The sequence below is a fragment of the Alligator mississippiensis genome, chromosome 14, assembly GCF_030867095.1.
Source record: "Alligator mississippiensis isolate rAllMis1 chromosome 14, rAllMis1, whole genome shotgun sequence".
Taxonomy (NCBI): Eukaryota; Metazoa; Chordata; order Crocodylia; family Alligatoridae; genus Alligator; species Alligator mississippiensis.
In genome coordinates, this window is record NC_081837.1 from 8,347,826 (window position 1) to 8,370,292 (window position 22,467).

At 42.0% G+C, this 22,467-nt stretch overlaps 1 protein-coding gene across 1 annotated transcript in view; it reads right to left on the minus strand.

Moving 5' to 3' along the window:
- LOC102563781 (exonuclease V) overlaps positions 1-22,467 on the minus strand; it is a 264,829-nt gene that overhangs the window by 237,992 nt on the left and 4,370 nt on the right. Inside the window, exon 2 of the mRNA XM_059717112.1 lies at positions 11,858-11,998. The gene's annotated coding sequence lies outside the window, so the exon portion shown is untranslated. The remainder of the gene's footprint in view (positions 1-11,857; positions 11,999-22,467) is intronic.

The window sequence follows — 22,467 nt, forward strand, 5'->3', positions numbered from 1 at the left end:
GATCTGACATATTTGAAATGCTGTATTAGGGCAGTGTTGAATTGTTGTTTGTCTGGGAAAGGAAGATATGGGAAAGTGGATTCTGGCATGAACCATGTGGAACCAGGTACATTGGAGAAAGGCTCATGTTACTCAGTGCTGATTGGTCAGAACTCAAGTACGAAATTACAGAATCACAGAACCAAAGACAATTAGGATTGGAAGGGACCTCAGGAGGTCGTCTAGTGTAACCCCCGGCTCAAAGCAGGACCAACCCCAACTACATCATCCCAGTCAAGGCTTTGTCTAGCTAGGTCTTAAAAACCTCTAAAGATGGAGATTCCATGACCCCTCTGGGTATCCTGTTCCAGTGCTATACAGTAGACCCCCGATTTACACGAGTATTGTGTTCTGGGGGAATTTCATGCAAGTCGAATTTGCGTAAGTCTGGATGACTTTCCCCATAGGAAATAATAGAATAGTAAGGGGTTGCGTACCCCAGACATACCTTAGTCATAGCTTTTTTCCCCTTTTCCTGGTGGAATCGCCTTTAGGAGGCGCGTCTAGCGTCTCACCTATGCATCTTGAGATGCCGCTACCAAAATGGCAGCACAATGGTGGCACAGCTCCGCTTGATTCCACCTGCAAATCTTGTGAGGCATTCGTGTATATATGCGAATCTCGTGACCGTTCACGTATATACGCGAAAGATGTGCATCTCAAGGGGCATTTTCCGGACCCTAATAAAAAAAGTCGCGTAAACGCAAGACACACGTAAGTTGGAATCGCATAAATCGGGGTCTACTTACTCTTATCATGAGGAAGTTTTTCCTAATATCTAAGCTAAACCTCCCTTACTTCAACTTGAGCCCATAGCTCCTTGTTTTGTCATTTGCCACCACTGAGAACAGTCCAGCTCCATCCTCTTTGCAAGCCCCCTGCAGGGAGTTGAAGGCTGCTATGAAATCCCCCTCAGTCTTCTCTTCTACAGACCAAATAAGCCCAGCTCCCTCAACTTCTTCTCACAAGTCATGTGCCCCATGTCCCTGACCATTTCTGCTGCCCACTGCTGGACTCTTTCCAATTTGTCCCCACCCATTCTGTACTGGGAGCTCAAAACTGAACACTGTATCCAGATGTGGCATCACAAGTGCCAAATAGAAGGGAAAAATCTCTTACCTTGATCTGCTGGCAACACTCCTACCAAGGCAGACCAGTATGCTGTTAGCCTTCTTTGCAACAAGGACACACTGCTGGCTCATATTCAGTTTATTGTTGACTGTAACCCCCAGGTCCTTTTCTGCAGAGCTGCTACTTAGCCAGTCAATTCCCAGCCTGTACCAGTGCATGGGATTGTTCCATCCTAAGTGCAGGACTTTGCACTTCTCCTTATTAAAACTCATGAGGCCCAATCCTTCCATTTGTTGAGGTCTCTCTGAATCCTAGCACTACCCTCCAGCATATCTATTACTCCCCCCAGCTTGTTGTCATCATGCTTTAAGTGAAGCAGACGTCAGTCAGACACCTTGGTTCTCAGGGCAGAATTCTGTTTCACCTAATAGATGAACAAACACAACTTGCAACCAACCCTGAGTGACATGACTAAAATATAGGAGCAATTCTATTGCCCTCTCTGGGTGCATAAGTGCCCCCATTAGGAATAGAGACACATCTGTGCATCTCCTATAATGGAGGCATTTATCCTCCCAGAGAGGGTAATTGAATTATGCCTATGCTTTATAATTCAGAGTTGTTTGCAAGCTGTATGTTGGCCATCCATTAAGTGAAACAGTGTTATGCACCAAGTGACCAATACAAGCTCTAGCAATGGGTATAATTTATAAGACACTTGCATTTTAAATTACATATCACTAATTGTGTTTAAGAATTAGGTATCCAGGTTGTAGCCATATTGGTCTAGAGGAAAAGGCAATCAGGACTCATAGTAGAGATGATATCTTTTATTAGACCAACAAGATTTTTGCAAAAAAAAATTCTTTAATTGCAAGCTTTCAGGCACAAACACCCTTCATCAGGCAAAGGAGATAAGATTGTAAAAGTCCTCCTGGGTTTAAATGAAAGTTCGTATTTCATAGGATTTCACAGAAGAGTCAATCCTCCAATGCCTGATGAAGGGTGTTTGTCCCTGAGAGCTTGCAATTAAAAACATTTTTTTTTGCAAAAATCCTGTTGGTCTAATAAAAGGTATCATCTCTACTACGAGTCCTGATTGTTTAAGAATTAGTGCATTTTTAAGCAGTTACTATAACCAACTAAAGAGTGTGTTACGTGACCCCTCTCTGTGCCTGACACACTTCTTTCACCTTAAGAGCCTTTCTTTAGTTTTAGCTCTACAGACCGTGTGCTTAACTCCAATTCATTCTAGTTGCCAGCCAACATGGCAACTGTCACATTAGCGTCTTGAGTCCATTCAGCAAGCTGGGCAAAATGAGATTACCTTGTCTTGGCCCACTTCCTAGCAAACAGATGACTGCATTGCTTCAACACTGACAGTGACTGACAACTGCTTCTGTAGTCTTTACAGAGGGGGCCCAGAATCAGTGACCACCTTACCTAGGAGTCAGGTTCCTGGATGTCATGGCAGAAGGGTCCTTGGAAAGCAGTTGGGAGAAGAAGCCATGCCTTTGCTGTTCCTGTAAAGTTGAAATCATTGCTTGTGTAGAGGGCTAGCAAGGGGCCTAATTAGTCTCTTATGCATAGTCCTTCCTTTGGTTCTGCTATGCTGAAGGAAGAATTTAACCCTGGCTAGAGAGAATACTTCACTCTCCATCACAGAATGAGGTCTTTATTGGGATTAAAACAACAATCCCGAGGGGGCGGACTCCAAACGCAACAACTGGATCTGCTTCATAGCTACTCAATGAATTTAATTAAGCTCTTGAGCCTGACAAAACACAGAACTTTCTTTCAAAAGTGGGTTTTCCCCAGGCACAGCTTTGCTTGAGAGCAAATAAAAACCCATCATTAAAACCTATTATTCCCATCAAGGAGCAAACAGCAGCTGACGTGCTATCACAATGTTCATGTCACACTTTGGATTTTAGTCTTACATTAGCAACACCAGAAACCTGTTAGGGGGACAGAAAAGAAAAGAAAAGCTGCCCAAAGGAAAAAAAAAAAGAAACAAAAACCAAAAAGACCAAAGACCACTCAAAGCTTGCTCTTCATTCTTCACAGCCACTTTTCTACTGGCTCCAGCCGCTCAGAAAAAATTAACATTGAAGCAGTCATCTTGAAATGAACTAAATGAACTAGGGCACAGTGACTGGAAAGAAAGGATGAAAGGCCCTCACTGAAGCTGCTTAATTTTTTTTAATTGTTTTTTAAAGATGAGCCTCTTCTGGAAAAGGTAGTCATTGCACAAAGTAAAACAGCATGGAGCTTACAACAATGGAAACTTCATCAATGTTCATAGAGAGCAAAGAGAGATGAGCGAGCAAGGAATTCCCTATGATATCTCAGCCAGAATATAAGGCAGAATAGCAGAGACAAGAATGATATTGCTGGGATCATACTTTCAAGATACAGGTGCCCAAACGGATGCCCTTAAAAGTCCAGGTGAATGCTAATTATGAATGAACCACAGCATTACACCCATCCCCACCTCTATGAGTAGAGAAAATTGACCCAAAACCAGGGCTGGATTTTCCAAGGAGCAGAGATCTCATTTAGTTGCTTACATAAGGGCCTGATTTTCAAAGTGCTCGGAAATTCCCATTGAGACTTTTTAGGACAGACCAATGGGCTGCCCTTCCTGGAAAGCCCCGTATCAGTTGCAGGTGCTGAGGCAAGCTAACATTTACAGACCTCATGTTCATTTAAATAAACTCTTCTTTGGATGGTCAAATAATATTTATATTCTACTTCAAATAAATGGACTGAGAAAATGATTCAATATTAATGACCCAATATTACCCCCATATTTAAAACAAGCTATAAATTTAAGAATTAAAGGTGTTGGCATACAGACAGCTATGCAGACAGTGAGATTTCCTAGAACTTCTCCTATTTTGAAATGAATAAAGCACTCTTTTGAACTACAAAACCTACCTACATTCAGTACAAAACTGGAAACAGCAACAAGATTACTAGGCTGCAATTCACTCAAATGAGATGTGCAGTTTTTATGAGCAGGTGGTGTCGGACTCTATAGGATAAAGATAGGATATGTTCTTGCAGAAGAATGACAGATGGTTTAAATCACTATGCGTGGTCTTACTCATTCTTTGAAGATATGAGAGATAAATGGATCTCTCCATTAGTGGAACGAGGCTAATGAAAAAATAATTTGGCTTCTCTCTAATAACTAGTAGCTTGCCCTATACTCCCTAGGTATATTTGTATTACTTGTACAAAGAATATGGGTCAAAATCAAATACATTCCCCCTGTTTTTATTATTTTACTCTACTATTGTGTATTGCTTCATCATATCTGTTTATATCATCATATACTATGTTTTGTTTTAATTTTCATGTGGCAGAACATGTAAAATGGTATGCTGTTACAGTAGGAGTAAGGGTTCACTCCCTTCCTGAGGACTGACTTGATCACATCAACAGGCAGTTATCAGTCATCTTCCTGTGTGTGTTAGCAGTTGCAATAAAGCCCTTTTGAGAGAAAGAAGTTTCCCGCGTTTTCCCGAGCTATGAGATAGCACACTTACCAGTCACCATAGCTATGAATGATTAATTAATTTGTAATGATATTAAACACAATTGTATTGTACTAGTTATTGGACTGTTTTGATGAAAGCTGTAATTAAATGACTACTATATACCTATTTGTTTGCCATCATCTTACCAGTCACACTTGTACTGGGGCCATGGGATTGTCCATGAGAACAGAGCCTCACATATGGTGAAGCACCTGTGGAATCGAAACTGTGGTTAATAAAGCCCTGATGGGGTATTTCGGCCTCCAAACTGCTATCCTACCTACACTGAAAGCCACAAATATTTAGAGACCATATCAGTTGCTCATCATTTCCCATGATGCATCAGGCATCATGGGAAATGTCTACCCTATTCCCTATTCCTGTCTATATTCCACCTTTGGGTCTGACCACAAGCCTGATGAAATAGGTCCATCAACATTCATAGAATTTGAATCAGCCTTCTTGCATATTAGATATGCATCTTTGGAGACGGACTGATTTTTCAAGGCTGCCCCAGCAGCACAAGGGTTGGAAGAATAAACATTAGCCCCCTACTATACACAAGCTACAAGCCTTAATACCACCAGCCAAGTAATTCATAGATTCATAGATTGTAGTAGTCAGAAGGGACCACAATGGATCATTGTGTCCGACCCCCTGCCGCTGGCATGAAAGAGGACCGAGGTCAGATGACCCCAGCCATGTGACTATCAAGCCTTCTCTTGAAGACCTCCAAGTTAGGTGATAGCACCACCTCTATTGGAAGCCCATTCCAGATCCTGGTCACCCTTCCTGTAAAAAATGTCTTTCTAATATCTAACCTAAATCTGCTCTCCACTAGTTTGCACCCATTATTCCTAGTTACTCCCTGGGGAGCACATGTGGGAGATATAATATCTTTCTGGGTGCCCCCTGGCAACTAACAGAGGATGGTTGCAACCTATTATTCACTGGGGAAACACCAGAGAAAGAGTTATATTGATTAGATGGGGAAACTAAGGGGATTTTGAGTCAATGAATAGAATAATGGAAGTTTCTGCAACAACGGATTTGCAGATGAATGGGTATGACAAGTCAAGTGTGCTCACTGTATCAATAAAATTGATGTGAAAAAGTTTGTTCTGGAATAAAAAAAGTGTAATACCATACTATTTTGAGACCAATCAGGCAGCAAATGTATTCCCAAAATTAAAGTGAATGTAATGAGATGCAAATTAGATATGCTATGCAGTTGTTGCACATATTAAAGATAGATGACACTTGTTTATTTAAGTGCATGACTGTGTCTAGGGGGAAAAATACAAAAAACAGTAAGTTTCCATGTCTTAAAAGTAATCTGTCACCAGATCTTAAGGACAAAGTAGCATTTTCCAGGGGCAGAGGATGGGCATTTTCTTTCATACAAGCATACATGAAAAGATAAAAGGACCCTAATCTAAAGCCCACTGAAGCCCTCAGAAGTCTCTCCCTTCAAGTGAACGTGCTATGAACAATTTCTTATACAGGTTTGATCCTTTTCATTGACAACAGTAGAATCCTGCAAATGCAGGTGCTGTAAGCCTTGACTGAGAGGTAAAACTCAGCAGAGTATCCATAAATAGCCTTTCTAACCACTTTTTCCTTCTCTCAATGCCACGTGACAAGCTCACCCCCTTGGCGCAAAGACATGGATAGTTGAAAGGCGTGCCGTTTGCTCTTTAAAAGATTTCATTTTTTAGACGGCGCCACCCCACAACAAGTATGGACTAGATGACCAATGACAATCCCAGTAAAGACACTGAAATCCCATAGTGCAGATCTCCAGTTTATCCCCCAGCCTAATCCCTGCTGCTATCCCACGCTGCACCCTGTCGTGTACTTGACGCACCGGCTCTTCCTCCCCAGACAAAACATCTATTCCATATCAGGACATATCTAGTGGAGTCCTCATTTCACTTCATTTGGTTTCACTCATTCCTACAAAAAGCTGAGAAGTTCAAGACTTTGGGCACTCTAACATACGATGGACCTGAACCTGAATTCATTATAAAATCACGTGCGATTCCAGTGAGGCCTGGAGTTTCACAAAAATATGTCCTGAGAACAGCTTGTTTGTGTCAAGGTAAGGACTTGTTAGGATGATAATTGTTTTTCTTTTATGCATTATCCTGAAACTCCCATTGAGTCTTTGCAGTGACTATTACTCGCTAAGAACTCACCGATCTTGCCAAAGGTGATATCAAACATTTTACCCAAACTCTGCCCGCAAAGCTTTCATCATACCAGCTCCTCAACCATCTCACTTTTATGACTCACCAGATTCAATGCTTTCTAGTTCCTAGTCTTGCCTCATTTGCTTCCGGTGGTTGATGAAGAGGAGCCAAAAGTCTGTTTTGCCACATTTATTTACATGTGGAAGGGGCACGAACAAGCAGAAAGTTTAACCTGTAAAAAGTGGCCCAAAACCAGTTAAAAAAAATGCCCTGATAGGAACTGGATTCACCAACAGTGAAAACACAGCATCAACGCCCTTACTGCGAGATTTCAGTGGGAGAGATCTTATCTAGGCATCCTTCTTGGTCAGCTCTGCCAGGTGTACAATATTTGTTGTATTTGTACAATAATGTCAACCCTTGTACAATGCATGATACATAACTCTAAAAGTGTTCAAAATGCATGATATTTTTAAGGCAGTTAATTGATGCAGCATATGCAAAACACAAGTCACTCTCAAGGAGTCTTAACTGACTTTTGGGTTCACTGTCAGCATTTCCTTATGACTGCTTGCCTCAAAATAAAGAAATGTGTCAACTGATGACCCAGTTTTCACTCATTTACTGGCGACTTACAGTGAGCAATATATAGTAAATAAGACGACTTATTTGCATTTTTTTTTAAATTGTACAATAGGTTTTCAGCAAATACAACAATTTCAGCTTCCAATATGATAATTTCATATTGAAGACCTGGCAACGGTGATCTTGTCATATATTTCCCTATGGAAGAGTCCCACTTATATAGCCATTCAGGTATTGCGGTGTTTCCTCATATTGACACCAAGTGTGCGATACTCTAACAGGAAAAGCCATTCTCAAATTTTAATTTTCTGAAGCATAATTGTTATTTAATATCTTCATTTGCTAAAAGGAATCCATTTCCAAAAATGAATATAGAAAATGGAAGCTGCTTCATATTCCTTAGGTTCTTAAAAGAAAGAAGCTATAAACCCATCGAGAGCTGTGATAAATTAATGCAAAAAATGCTTAAAGGATGCAATAAGTTTGATGTATTTTATTGATCAAATCTTTTTTTGTTTCACCAGGAAATGATACTATTCCCCTTCTTCAGAACCTAGCGACATAACTGCTTTTCATCATTTCAAAGCATTTTCCTTGGAATGAAATATGAAGAGGAATTAGTTTTTCTTTTACCTCAGACCACCGCATTTCCATGCCTTGAATAGGCATTTCATTATTTCAAAATAAATATCGCTTTCAATCAAATATTGATTTTATATGAAAGGAGAGTGATTAGGAATGCTCTATTTTTTTTTTCCAGAATAAAAGAAAGATGAGTAGAACAGGGTCATTCATTTCTTCACAGGGAGCTAATTTTTCTTTGCAGCTCAGATGAGAAAAGGAAAAAATAAAATCAGTTCCCTTCCTGATTGATTTCATGAGGGCATTCTTTTGGAGGGGAATGCAAGACAAAAGGGAATGATAACCTACAGCAACTGTGGTCCTGGGAGAGGTGAGAAGGATAAAAGCTATCGACTAGGAAGAAGCTACTTCGTAATATTGGAGCCCGGAGATATCCGGGCTAGATTTTACACCACTATAGAAGTTGGGTAGTTATTTACCCCTGAGCACAGTGAAAGTTATCTGGATGCAGCGCTTGGGCATTCTGACCTTATAGTGTTTTTTGTCTAAGCTTCAGTCATCTGCAGGATGGAGGAGGCAGAGTCTTGCTGTTATGTCACCTGCTGCATGGTCACCTTGTGCACTCTTTCACTCTATCATAAGCAGAAGCTATCCATCTCACAGTATAGCTCCTCTCTAGGAACATCTACATGAGATGTTTACTGTGGAGTAGATTAATTAGCTCTGCAGCAAACATCTCGCATCTACGTGTGTGGTCCTATTAGGCCACAGGAAACTAATTAACTCTGCAGCAGGATAGTACGTGTAAATATAAGTAGTATTCTGCTGCAGAATGTTTTACACCACAGCACTGCATGTGTAGACACTGATGGGGCTGGCTGGGACACGAGGGTGCTTCAGTGTCTGGGCTGCCTGCTGGCTAGCCCCACACTGAAGCACCTTTGTGCCCCAGCCAGCCCCTCCGCAGCAAGTTGAGCTGGGTTGGAGCAGCTCGGGGCTGGCGGGCTGACCCCCCTCCGGCATGCTGCCAGCTGGGGTTGCTCCAACCCAGCTCAATGTGGTGTGGTCCCAGGCACATGTGTAAATGCTTCCCCTGGAAGCAATAAATGCCAGTGCAATATGTGCCAGAGTTTATTGCGGTGTGCTAATAGCATGTGTAGATATGCCACTGAGGGTTAAGATATTGCAGGGGAGCTTCTACTTACTATGAAATAAGAGTGTATGCACACTTGGTTACCCTGGAGCAGTTCATATGTGGTAAATCCCTACACCCTTTTGCCATCATCCATACCCTCTGGTACCTAACTTCCATTGACTAATTGACTAAGCTGCTTTTGACTATCTGACTGTAAGGGCTACACAAAGTGTTGGAGAATCGGCTTCCATTTCTCCGAGTATTTCCCACTTCCAACAACTCTCTTATTAAAGATGCGTATTGAAAATGAAAGGCAGACCAGTGACCACTTTTGAGTGCTATGACGATGAAAGGCAGGCATGTGCCTAGACAAATGAATGGTTTATTAGAATTTTCTGGAGCTTTATGTTTGACTTTTCAAAAGGGCAAATTCAGACTGCTGACTCCATGAGTAAGCTATATTCTGATCCTAGTTACACCAGTGAAAACCACATATACCATCACACTTTCCAACAGAAGCCATGTGCCTGATTCTACAGTATGCCAGTTCATTCCAGATGAGTATTAACAAGCAGATCTTTGCTCTACATTTTCAGTGGCTAAAGCTTTTATCCTGCATAATGCAACTAATTTATTTATATTTGGAGTTTATTTTCTATCTTCATAAGGCAGATTAGTTTCATATGTCATTAGGATAATTCCCATTTAATTATGCTTTAACAGTGGTGCAAAATATTAAGGACTCAGTTACTTGTCCCAGAATGGCACTGCTTTGATAGACATGATTACAGAGCACTGAAATATGAAGTCCAGCCATGAACCCATTGGAATACTGTGACATTTTTAACTACTGCTAATAACTTAATTCTCTGGTAGCTAACTTTGACTTTCCTGAGAGCCCACCTGTATGCAGCAGAAAGCCTACTTAGTGAGGCATAACGGCTCACACCACTGCAAACAGAGTCCAGGGCTGCCAACCCCAAAACATTTTTTACTTACAATCTGCAAACTTTTTACTAAAAAATAAATATTTTTACTGACACATGTTTTTACTGACATGTTTTACATAATATAAATGTAACTCTTTTGCCCGGCCCCAGTTAGAAGTGTGTGTGTGGGGGGGGGGGAATCAAATTTAGTGGTTTACAACCAACTGCGGTAAAAAAGTAAACCATGGTTGTCAGTAAAAAGTTTACATTGAAAAAAAAAATGTTGGGCTGGCAGCCCTGCTTGACTGGAACAATGGTTTTACACTGTGCTGCACCCACCACAGGGTTCTCCTCTTGCCCCCATACCCTTATGCTTCCAAGTGCACCCTGCACCATGGTGGCCCTCCCAGTCTTACCCCCACTGGAGCTGCTCCCTCTATCCTAGCATTGATTCCCAAATAAGCCTGCATATGACCCAGAACTGTACAGGCAGCTGACAGAACTCAGCAGCAGCACATGGCTACATGGGAGAAGTCTACAAAGCCCTGAAAGAAAGCTCCTTGGAGGGTTCAGCATTCCCGTTTAGATATCAGGTGGCTTTGCTATGTTCTGCTGTCCATTAACTTCCCTCCAACTGCTTTCCAACCACAGACCTTCAATTCAGCTCCAGTTGCTTAATGTTTTATGGGTGGCTCTTTTTCTTTCTTAAACAGGTTTTTACAGACAGGCATTTCTAGTCTGATTTTTGTACTGACTTTCTATAAATTAGCATTGGCCTCTGTAACAGTTAGCAACCCTGGAAGAGATACTCCAATGTCAGTCCAAGGCAGCACATTTTTTAGTCCTAAATCCAAGAAGTGGCTATGGAATGCTTTGCCATTACCCACAATTTACTGAGCACCTATGACGCTCTGCATAGAGCTTGGTGGTAAAAGGAAATGCCACCACTCCAACACTTTTAAGGACATTTATTTGTACTATATTATTCAATCCTACTAGACAGCACCAAAGACGTCCAATATGTGCTCCCCTGGTAAACAAGGGATACAGAGTTGCTGAACAAACAGTGTGGAAGTATATTTGACTGTAACCATTCCCCTTAGCAAATGTCTTTCCTTTAAAAGAAAGTCTGTGACTCAATATATCATAACAACACTTGTATAGGTCATCTATACAATGCTAATTTACTCATAGCTCTGCACAGTACACAGTAGTCAACATTTTCACACTCTCAACTTACATTTTCCTGTGCTTTATATTTCATCCCATTACTCCTAATTAAAAAGTGACAGGTGGGCACTCTTGGTCTTGTTTAACTCAACATCTTAGATCTGCAGACCACACAAATCAGCAAGGCATAACTCCATGGACTTCAGCAGAGCCATGCTGAATTATTCCAGCTTCGAATATAGCTCCGTGAAGTATATTTTCAAATATATTTTTCATGAAAGAAATGTTCTCTTTTATGGAGCCACTGTGATTACCTGTTCATGCCCTTGAGTATGGCATATTCATATTTACTGCCGTAAAAATGATGCTTCCTGCATTCATGGGATAATACAGCCTTTAAGTTCAATAGTTTTATGGCTAATTCAATCATCAGTATTTAAATCATGTATGATGAAGTATTAGCTCTTTAGAACAATTGTATGTTGATGTAGTCGGTGCTACTAACGGTGATTGAATGTAATTTTTCCCTCCCCTTTTGTTTTACATTTTTCTTTACAGCAGAAGACTGAGTAGTGCTCATAAAAAGAAAAAAAAAAGCATAAATACAACCTGTATTTCCAGACTTTTGCTCTGCATATCAGCCTTGCGCGAATGCCATGAAATCCCAGAATAAGCCCCGTAAGTCTCTTCTCCATGCCTGTAATTCTCTTGCATTTCCGATCATTTCAAATCTGGCTCGATAACAGCCATCTGAGGAGAACAAAAGACATGAATACTGATGATAAGTCTTGCATCTAAATTATGGCTTAATCGGTCATTTTCAAATAAATTGTCGTCTTGTCCAGCTTTAAGTTTCTTCAAGGATGCAACTATTGTGCAACACAAGAGGACTCAGAGATCTGGTCTTTTATTCCTTGTGCATCCAAGTTGCCTGCTAAAGTCAATTGTACTTCGAAGGACTATAAGAAACAGTTCTATTGGTGAAATCCACAGTTCAGCTGTACTTAGGGTTTGTGCTGGACTCAGCACAGAAATGAACTCACATATATATTCACCATAAAAATACCATGCATAGCTAAATATAGCTTTGAGATTGCTATCAGATCCAAGGAAACATTCTTCTATGGCTTTGTATTTTCCTTTCCAAGTGGTCTTGGAAGCTGGGGATGAATTGCTCATGAGATCCTTCACACCTAAAGTCTGTCTTGTTTGACACCTGGTTCAATGAATACATTCAGTTGTGAGAAATCATGGGCCACTGTGCGTTAAGTATATTGATGGCATCCATGTCAGTGTTTCCAACATGCCTGGCCTTGTAGAAGCAATTAAATAAGTTACCTAGATTCTTGATAATACTGGACTCTGAAGGGGGGTTACCTGGCCAAGTTATAGTGTCAGTAACAGGAAAGTATCAAGTGTTTATTTTAAAAAAAGCATATCTGTTTTTATGTCCAAATTATCACATGGACACTGAAAGACAAAAGTGAAAGCCTGGCCCTGGTGACATCAGTGGCAACTTGACATCAGTGGGACTGTGGCATTCAATGATCATTCATGTTGAGGTGCACATAAGCACCTAGGCCCATAAGTGCCACCAAAATCAATTAAATCAAAAGAAAACTAGGAGCTTAAATCATTTTGGGAATCTGGCCCGCAACACTTAAGGTGCTAGCAAAAATTCTGGTTCTTTCTGCATTTATTGCATACAAGAATAGATTTATAATACCCCACTCAGACTGTACTGGGAAAGCTCAATACCTTAGCACAGTCCTCCAATACTGCAGGGGCCAAAACTCTCAGTGTGACTTCCATCAGAGAGCAGCATTAGTCCTTTCATCATAATTATAACTCAGTTTTAAACAAAGATTTTAAAAACTGCGTTGTGATGGACAAGCCGATTGGATAGCACATCTCACCAATCGTGCTTAGCAGGAAAGAGCAGAAAGCGCACTTTTTAGCAATATCGCTAGTTCTAGTTGAATTAATATTTGAGCTATGGATACTCATCACATTCCATTAATGCCATAATTACTTGCATGACTATTAATGGCTGTAATTTACAGGGGACTGCTTACTGATTGAATTTTTGGTAATTGAATTAAGATTCCAGCAAGATTAATACAATAATTTCATATGAATTTGCAGCACAAAAGTCCCGCAAACCTTGTACGATGGTGACTAAGTTAAAATACTTTGCTTCATGATTGACAAGACTTTTGGTGGCCTATGAAGTGGCTGCACTTCTTGGCTTTTTGTATCCTCCCAACAGGGATTTGTTTGGAAGAAAAAGAACAAAGCCTATCTAGTTTTCTTGATCAGTGGGCATCTCTGCTCTATGAAATGTTGCAGATGGAACATCACTTCTGCCAAGCTTAAGTGGGCAGACAAGAAGGCAATACACTGGAGAGGGCACATAGGCCGTGCATAGACAAAACGAGAGGCGTGTGCACACAACACTTTAAAGCAGGCTAAATGCTTTCGCATTGCTTTAATGGTGTTGGTGTTTGCACGGCTCAGTGGTGTATTGCACATTAATTCCAGCTGTTGTAGGAAATTTGGTGGCATAATGCACCTTAAATGACTTGGGGTGCAGCAAACTAAAACTCCTTTGAGGCATTTTAGTTTGCTGCCCCTACAGCTGCGGAGCAAAGCACCGCTCTGCAGGAAGCCCTGCAAGCAGTCTGGCAGCAGCCGGGGGAAGCAGGCTCTGCCCAAGAAAAGCAATGAGCCAGATTCCCCCCCGCCCCGAAACCTGCCTGTTTTTTAAAACTCACCGCTTCAATTTAGGGCCCCCCTTTCATCCAGACATGCCCATAGTCTGCACTTAGGTGTGTTTGCCCCTTGGATCACACAGCTGATGGAGGAGTAAACATGTCCTTTATGCATTTGGCTGTGCTACCCAGACCTCGAGTCCAGGAGTGCAGAAGTAAAAGGGCATTGTGCACATGCTACTCCAGGGGACAGCAATGTCTGCAGGGACAAAGAGAAGGAGGGCATTGGCTAGGGCAGCAGAAGTGACAGAGGGCTTCACAGTCTGATGTTTGTATAGGCCAATATCCAATTACTGCCCCAGACACCCCAACTGGATTTGGCCTGGGGTAATCATGGAGAGAATTTTGCCTCCTGGTACCATGCCATTATCCACAGGTCTTCAGGCCAAGCCACAGTCAGACTGTTGTTTATTAAGGACGTGATCCATCTTTCACTGCATGCAGAAGAAAGAAGCCCACTGACTTTAGAGGGAGGGAGCTCTTGGCCCGGAAGTGTTCTTCACCATTTTTTCCCTTACAGCCTCTCTCTGCATGTGGATTCAACTGTGTCTGGTCCGTTACATTTCTCACCTATTTTTAACTGGATTGGTTTTCCCCTGCCCCTTCCTGCTCCTGTTGTTTTTGGAATATATTGCAATGAAACCTTTAAACTTACTACTTCCAAACAGACCTACAATTAGAGAACAGCATGTTTAATCCAAATCCAGTTGTGTTCGGGTTCCCCTCTCCCTCCTTCCTCTCTGGGAATTGTTGTCTGGGCAGTGATAAATTAAACCAGGCATCTCCTTTGACTGTGATGGATGGCAAGTATAAGTGATATCCACCAAACAAATAGCTGATTTGTGTACTCTTCCATTTAGGATTAGGCTAATAAGATGTTCATTTATGGATCTAATACTCAGTCATTTAATCTAGTGAAAAAATAGGAGTGGGTAAGTTCCAGCCACCAGGAATTTATTTCCATGTTTTATGCGATATAGTGAGTATTTTCTTGGATAGCCCAGATAGATGCATTAAGAATTTTTCATTAGAATGAAACCTTACCTTTGCCTGAGCTAGAACAATAGCATTTCAGATTTCCAGACTTGGAGTTCAATTACAATTTGGTTTTATGATAGACCAATTAGGTGCCTTAATGTCAACATGCAATTTAAAGTGTCACTGTCCGAAGCCTAGTTTCCATTCAATCTCTAATGTTTCAGAAACTAGAGACCAGATTCCTTGATCTATCAAACCAGAACAAGAAGCAAAGGTTGCCTCAAATCGGACCCGAATTACCTAAACCTGACTCATCTCAAGCTGGGAGTTAAAATCAGGAGCGTTTCCACTGCCTGGCAATGGGGGACCCTCTTCTGTCTGGTCCTTACATTTGCTAACGAGCATTTAGGGATAGATAGTAGGGGTGTGCGAAGCGGGCCCTATTCGATTCAGATTCGCCCCGAATCAGGGACAGTGATTTGATTTGTTGATTCAGATCACTGTCCCTGATTCGAGTCGTCCGAATCCGAATCTGAAGATTCAATGCTGATTTGGAGAATCAGCGATTTGGACATAGACACAGCTTTAGAAGTTTTTTCTCTGTACCTAGAGGTAGCAGGCATGGCTTGTGATCGCTGTGATGCTGGGGCCCACAGGAGCGTGGGGGGGCCCTCCACATGCTTGGCGACGAATCCAGAAGTGGACCGGAAGTACTTCTGGTCCACTTTCGGGTCTTCTGGGGAGCGCGCTGGCTTTTCATAAAAGGACTGGTTATAAAAGTTTCATTTGAAACCATTTTTCTTTAGCATAAATGAAGTTTTCGATGAAAGGAAGCAAGGAGGGAGGGGAAGGAATCCTCTTGTCTGATTTTGGTGAAAATGATACTATTTCCCAGTCTCCTTTGTGGGTCCCACCCTCTGGCCAATGCACAATGGCCTGGACCCTCTGGCGATGCTTTTGGGGCTTACACAGCAGAAGGCCCAGCAGAGACATTTAAAAATCAAAATACCTTGGTTTTTCACATTAGACTGGAGACACCAAGTTTTCCACAGAAAGCCTTAGGGGTTTTTTTCAACCAGTTCCTGTTAGCACGTACCCACTAAGAACTCAATTTACAAACACCTCAAACCAATGGTGGGGGAGTAATTACTTGACTGTCACCTTGACCAGGGAGGCATTTTACTAACTAACCTTGAGCTGAAAGGTCCTGCATCTGCCTTCCCAATCAGCTAAATCAGGGGATCCCATTTTCACGCCAGTTAGCACACGATTATTCTAAGCCAATTAGTCGGTGGCCAGCGGGATGCCGAAGAGATCTCTGCGGCTGGCCCAGCCTTTTAGCCAATTTAGAGACAGATTGCTAGAGGGATGTTCTTGTAAACAGAACGCCGAAGGTTATTGTTTCCCTCTTCTTCCTCCTCTGTCCCAGCTCTATTAAGAAACATGTTTTTCTTCTTGCTGCACTTATTTTATTCTTCTCCTTCCTTGCCACAACAGTGGGGATGCATGCTAATGAGACAATCCTCACTCTAACCATGCTATTTCCTTTGGAGACATTTCCTTGGGTACTCAATAACAAACAGGCAGTTTTTCTGCTCGCAGACAGGTCAGGTCACTTGGTTACCATGAGTTATTTTGCTGGTGTGAGTGAGTAGCCAAGGTGGGATTACATATTTCTTTTTTTTTTCATTTGAATCAGTTTAGCTTTCTAAAAGCAATACGTCTCCAGCGCCTGGCTTCCCATTTCCTATTCCTTCAGGTTTCTCTTTATGTGCAACTTGTTTTTAATACCAGCATTATTTTAACTCCTAAGCACTGCTTTCCATTACATTATTTTAAGCACATGCCTATAGCATTTGCTTTGCATACAGCCGGATAAACTGAAATGAGGTTCGGGCTGTTTAGCAGTCATATGCACACTGCTTTTTTGACTGCTTTCCCTTTTGAGTTATCTCCGGGGGATTTTTTGACTTTGCGTTCCAGGCAGATACTCCAAATATATCAGGATTTCAACACTTAAAACATTGCACAATACATCTCATCCTTATGTCCTTTTATTTTCCTATACATATCCAGTGGTTGTAGGCAGAGCTGTAAAGGAAATGCTTGTATATAGTGCTATAAATGGGAAGCTGACGCACATAAGCACCAGGACAGTGTCCAGGGAGTTCTTGATTGCTGGAGATAAGGTTATAATGAGCAATTTTACTTTCATGTTGATAGTTGGGGGGGGGAGGAAGAACCTTTATCTGTACTCCACAGAGATGGAGAATGCAAGGTCAATCATGCCTGCTTATGAAGGAGGCCAACGTATCAATAATCTCTCTCTCACATCCATAGAAGGGAAATTTGTTTATGCATATTCCATTCACAGTAGCTCGATGTTCCTATCTTAGTTTATCTGTCTGAATGAGTCTGGGGAGGGAGCGAAGGGGGAAGCAAACAGGTGTATTAATAGCAAAACTGCGTTATTTTGCAGCCAACTGAATGGAAGGTCTTTGGATTCTCTGCATTCCAGGGGAACACGAGAAACTGTGCAGCGGGCTCCCTCAGAACATGGAGATTTGCCCCTTAGCAACTTCCACTTTCAATCGGCTGCAGATTTTTTGACTGAAAAATGTAAGTAGCTTCTTAAAGCTAGGTAGGGGGCTGTTGGGACTGACTTCTTAGCATGCAAGTGGTTGTGTCTAAGTGCAGGAAAAGGATGCTTCTGCTAAGAGGTTCAAAAGAATAGTTAACTGGGGAGATGTTTAAATCACTGTCTTTGCACTCCAGAATTAAAAAGGCCCACCCGGGGAAACGGACCGTTTTGTCCACCTCCCTGGGCTACTGTTTTAGGCTCTCTGCAGTGCATGGGTCCCACTGTTCGTATTGTCAAGGTTATCTTCACAATGAAGAAGAGCAACATACTGGGCACTAGTGATTGCACTCCATTTGGTTTGTGTCGCTCCACTGGTGCAAGAGTGGCGAAGACTGCCTTGCAGGTTCAGTGGAGTGTCACTTTTCCAGGTGTGGCTGTACACAGTGCATACACTTAATAAGGGGCAGGGTTAGGCTACCAAGACCACCTTGGCGATGCTATCACCTCCCGACTGCTTTCCTGCACAGCCTTAGCATTCTTTTATGAATGTTTCCTGCATGGAGATTTCTCGGTTTGTACTAAAGAGAGATGTGTCTTTGCCATCATCTTGATTTGGTACTATGATGAAGGATCTGTGCCAGCCAACTAGCCAATGCAACCTGTTAAGTAGATCCCAAGGCTGCATACAAGAAACCAGAATCAACATGAATCTACGACATGGTCTTTTCACAGAATCAGTCTCATTTTGGCGTGCTGGTTTACACGCTAGCAATTCATGGCATAGACTGAATGCAGTGCTTGAATCCTTTTACTCAATCTTACATCAAAGGCCTGATCTAAAGTCCATTGAACTGAATGTGAGTGGAATGTGCAACAAAACCTGTAATCTATATGCTTCAAATGGCACGCAGTCACCCTGGGCAGCACTCATTGGCCAAGACTTCAGTAGCATAGTGGAGCATTAAAGGCAAGGTGCTGGTATTCTCCAAAAGGTGTTTATCCAGTGTCTTCTTCCTCCCTTGTGACTTTGACACATAATTGATTCTCACTGAGCAGTGAAACCACTTTCTTATTTAAGAGCACTAATACCTTCTGGAGACAGACAAAGAACATGCATACAAGCAAGTACTTCTTAATTTACACTTCATCCACTGGGTCCTAGTTAATTTAACAGGTCTCTACATTCATACAACAAATTATACCTTGGTATCCTGGCACCAGCTCAGTGTTCTAATTGTTCTGTTTAATATACCTGCTGTGCAATGTGAATGCCTTGTTTTATGTGCTCTGTCTTGTGCATTAACAAAAATTCCACCATGGGACTCTCCTGGATACGGGTGCTGCATTTCCTCCAAGAAATACAAGGTTGTTTCAAATGGATGGGTACATAGAAGACCTAAAAGTGTATTTTGGAGGCTGCATTCATCCTGTTAAATAGATTTCTCTCCCATTTGCATCATTACAGTGTATCAAAGGTAATAGGAGGAACCCTGAGATTTGCCCATGACTCAAGTGGGGAAGAGAGTGGGACTCTTCATTCTGCCAACCAAGTCGGCTCTGTTCACGCTGCTCACAGAAAGCCGGGCCAGCCTTCAAAATAAGATAACGCATGAACTGAGCTCCCTTGGCTCAGATCCCCTGACATGAGGTCCAAGTCCATCATTCAGTGGAAGTCAAGAAACTAAGGGAAAGATTGAGAGCTTGCATTCAGCCTCCAGTGGGGCTGAAGTCTCCCAAATAAAGACTGTTCAGACAATCATTGTTCTTCCACTGCTCCCTGGAAGGAGAAGCAGGTGGTGGGAACATGCACCCATGACAATTAATTACCCCCTGGCTGATAAGGGGGAGATATCTGCTGCCCTTCTCCACATCAGCCTTACCCATTGGTTTGTAGTAGGAGGAAGAGCAGGTCCTGCTGTCCTCTCGGGTTCAGAGCCATTGGTCAAGCAGACAGGGAGAGGGGGCAAGGAGCCAGTTACCACCCTTCGTAAGCAAAGTATGGAGATATAATGGTTATATATGTATAGATGATGTTTAAGTGGGATTTGACCACCTCTTGCACTCTCATTACTACTCACACCTAGGGCTCTTGCATTTGGGTAAAACTCAATATTTTTATGTTGGTTTTGCTGGCTTTTTGAATGCCGCATGCACTCATTTATATAGCAAAATGTCCCACAAAATCTGGTCCTTCATAAAAATGCATCTGTACAGAAATGTGGTCTTTTCATCATACTTCCACCACCTTGGTAAAAAAACACCATGAGAAACCCAGAACAGACATGGCACCTAGACGCATTTAAGTGAGTTGGTCCACAAATGTTTAGGTACAAATATGAGTAGTGTCTACAGACTGAATTCTGCATGCATACCCATTAGCCATACTTTTGCTACTAGGCAGCCTGTAAGAGTTACTGCTATCACCCTGTGGCATAGAGCAGTGTCTTGGGGCTACCAGACAGCAAATGTACAAATCCACTAAGGCCTGGAAGGGAGTAGTTGCACTGGCTGTGGGCAAGGGGATTGCCAAACCCCATCTTATACAAATCTCCCCAGCTCAGTGCTTGTTAATACAGTTAGATCCCAGGGAACACAAGGTACCCCACAAGTCTAACCATTTCTCAGTTGCTGTGTGGAAGGGCAACTCAGTTCCCCTCTCTTTGAGTCCATTTCTTGCCCCAGCTATTTTTTGACATCTCTTTTCAGGTCTCTTCACTGCAAGGACAGCCCCATCCTGTGTTTGTACAGGCTTCAAACAACAGATTACCAGTTGCAGTTGTGGCCTTTAAATACTGCCATTCTGCAAAACAGGAAACAATATATTATCCGATTTTCATATACAAATATTATTTTCACGTGCATGGAAATCAGTCCTTCCATCTGCCTACCTAGGCATTTATATCATGCTCATCGGCATGGTTTCTGAGCCAGCAGGTGCACCCATCTATTCGGATGGCACCTCTTCAGTGGTCTTTTAAAAAATTACACTATGTGTTGTTTTTAATCTTTTCTGTTCCTCCTGCTTTCAAAAAAATCAGTACAACCCGCTGAGCTGTGACCAAGGAATAAGCTCAGTCCTACATCCGTTTTTTTTTGCATAATGGATTTAGAAATGTATCTATTTTTTATTGCAGAATAATATTCCCATTTTATGTACTGGCATCTTTTTGATGTACTGAGATTTTGTGCAAATTCTCTATTCATCATGGTGAAAGCCAGATAAATAAATACTGCTGAAGCCCGATTTCGCAGTCACAATTATCGTCTCTTTCAGGTATTGCCTGCTTCATTATCTGAGTGAACAGTTTTATCTCACCCACAAGGCAGACCCTCCAAATTTGCAGTTAGGTAGATATAACCTTGGTTATTTAACTCAGTCTAAATGGCACTCTAATATTCCTCTTAACTGCTGCTTTTAAACAGTTTCCCCCATAACTGTTAATCACATTAAAAGGTATTGGATATGCAATTTCCTTTAATTATGTGAAAATATTGGTTGTTTCCTTTCTTTGGAACCTTATGTACAGTGCAGCAGTGATTAATCCAGGAGTTTTAAAAGGTAGTCCAAGAAAGATCATAATTGCTGATTTACACCTTCATTGAAAGACACTGCCTTTCTTCCTCCCCTCCTGTGGATTTCACATTCTCTTTGAGTCTGGAATTATTCTACACGTGTCATCATTATATTCATCAATACATGCTTTGTCTTCCACAAATCTGCTTAATTGCTTTCCTCATTTAGACAACCCTAGAGTCATTTGCTAATGAACATCACCATGTGCTAATATGGCATGGAGGATTTACATGTGGCATTCAGAAAAGATGTAAAGGAAGAGTAGGGGAGAAGTTAAGCTCTCATTACATGTGCCGGGGACTTTCTGAGCCATTACTGTGCAATTACTGTACAGGAGCGTGAAAATGACATCCCAGTTCCACTTCATATCAACTGGTGCTAATTGCACTACGGGGAAACTGCTGGATTCCCTAGCTGAGCGAGCATGCTGCCATCTTTAAGTAGCTACTTGAGAGGTGCATTCTCATCCCACTCAAACTGGCTCTTGGCTTTGAAGTCTACTGAAAGCAGACATCAGCCCATAATGTCAAATATAGGCAAAGTTCGTACTAAACTGTACCTGTAGCCTAGTCGTCGTTCAACCTAGCATCTGCAAGGTCAGCCCACCATGGCTCCCCCTCAAGTAGATAAGAGCTCCTCCCGACTTAGATCTTCTGTGATATTAAGGTTCTCTTTTGCTTCCTTACTTGAGTCCCAAAGAGGATCTCTAAGGTGAGGATGGCCTCTTTATCAGATGATGCCACCCAGAAAAGTAGTGCCCACCTTTTTATTGGATCCTTGGTGCGCTGCTCTGCTAATTGACAGTCATTAATAAAAAGGAACCCATTTATCTTATCTAATGAGGATGCTTGCTTTTGCTCTTCTTGAAACCTTAAAGCATGTCGATCATGGTGCTGGTAGAATGGAAAGTTGGTGTTCAAAAAACAGCATGATATTAACTGAATCTATTTAGTATTTCATAGATTTCATAGACTTTAGGGCTGGAAGGGACCCTGGAAGATCATCGAGTCCAGCCCCCTGCCCAAAGGGCAGGAAGTCAGCTGGGGTCACAGGATCCCAGCAAGATAAACGTCCAATTGACTCTTAAAGGAGTCCAGAGTAGGCGCTTGCACTGGCGGCAGTCTGTTCCAGGCCTCGGGGACTCGGACTGTAAAGAAATTCTTCCTTGACTATACGTTCAGCAAAACTCACTGGTTCCTGCCTACACCAAAGACCCTGTCGACACTGCTGACTTCCCCACCGGCCAATGCAGTCCTCACTTACTCTATAAGGCAACTTTGCAACCCACCTTGAGTCATCAAAGCACCAGCATAAA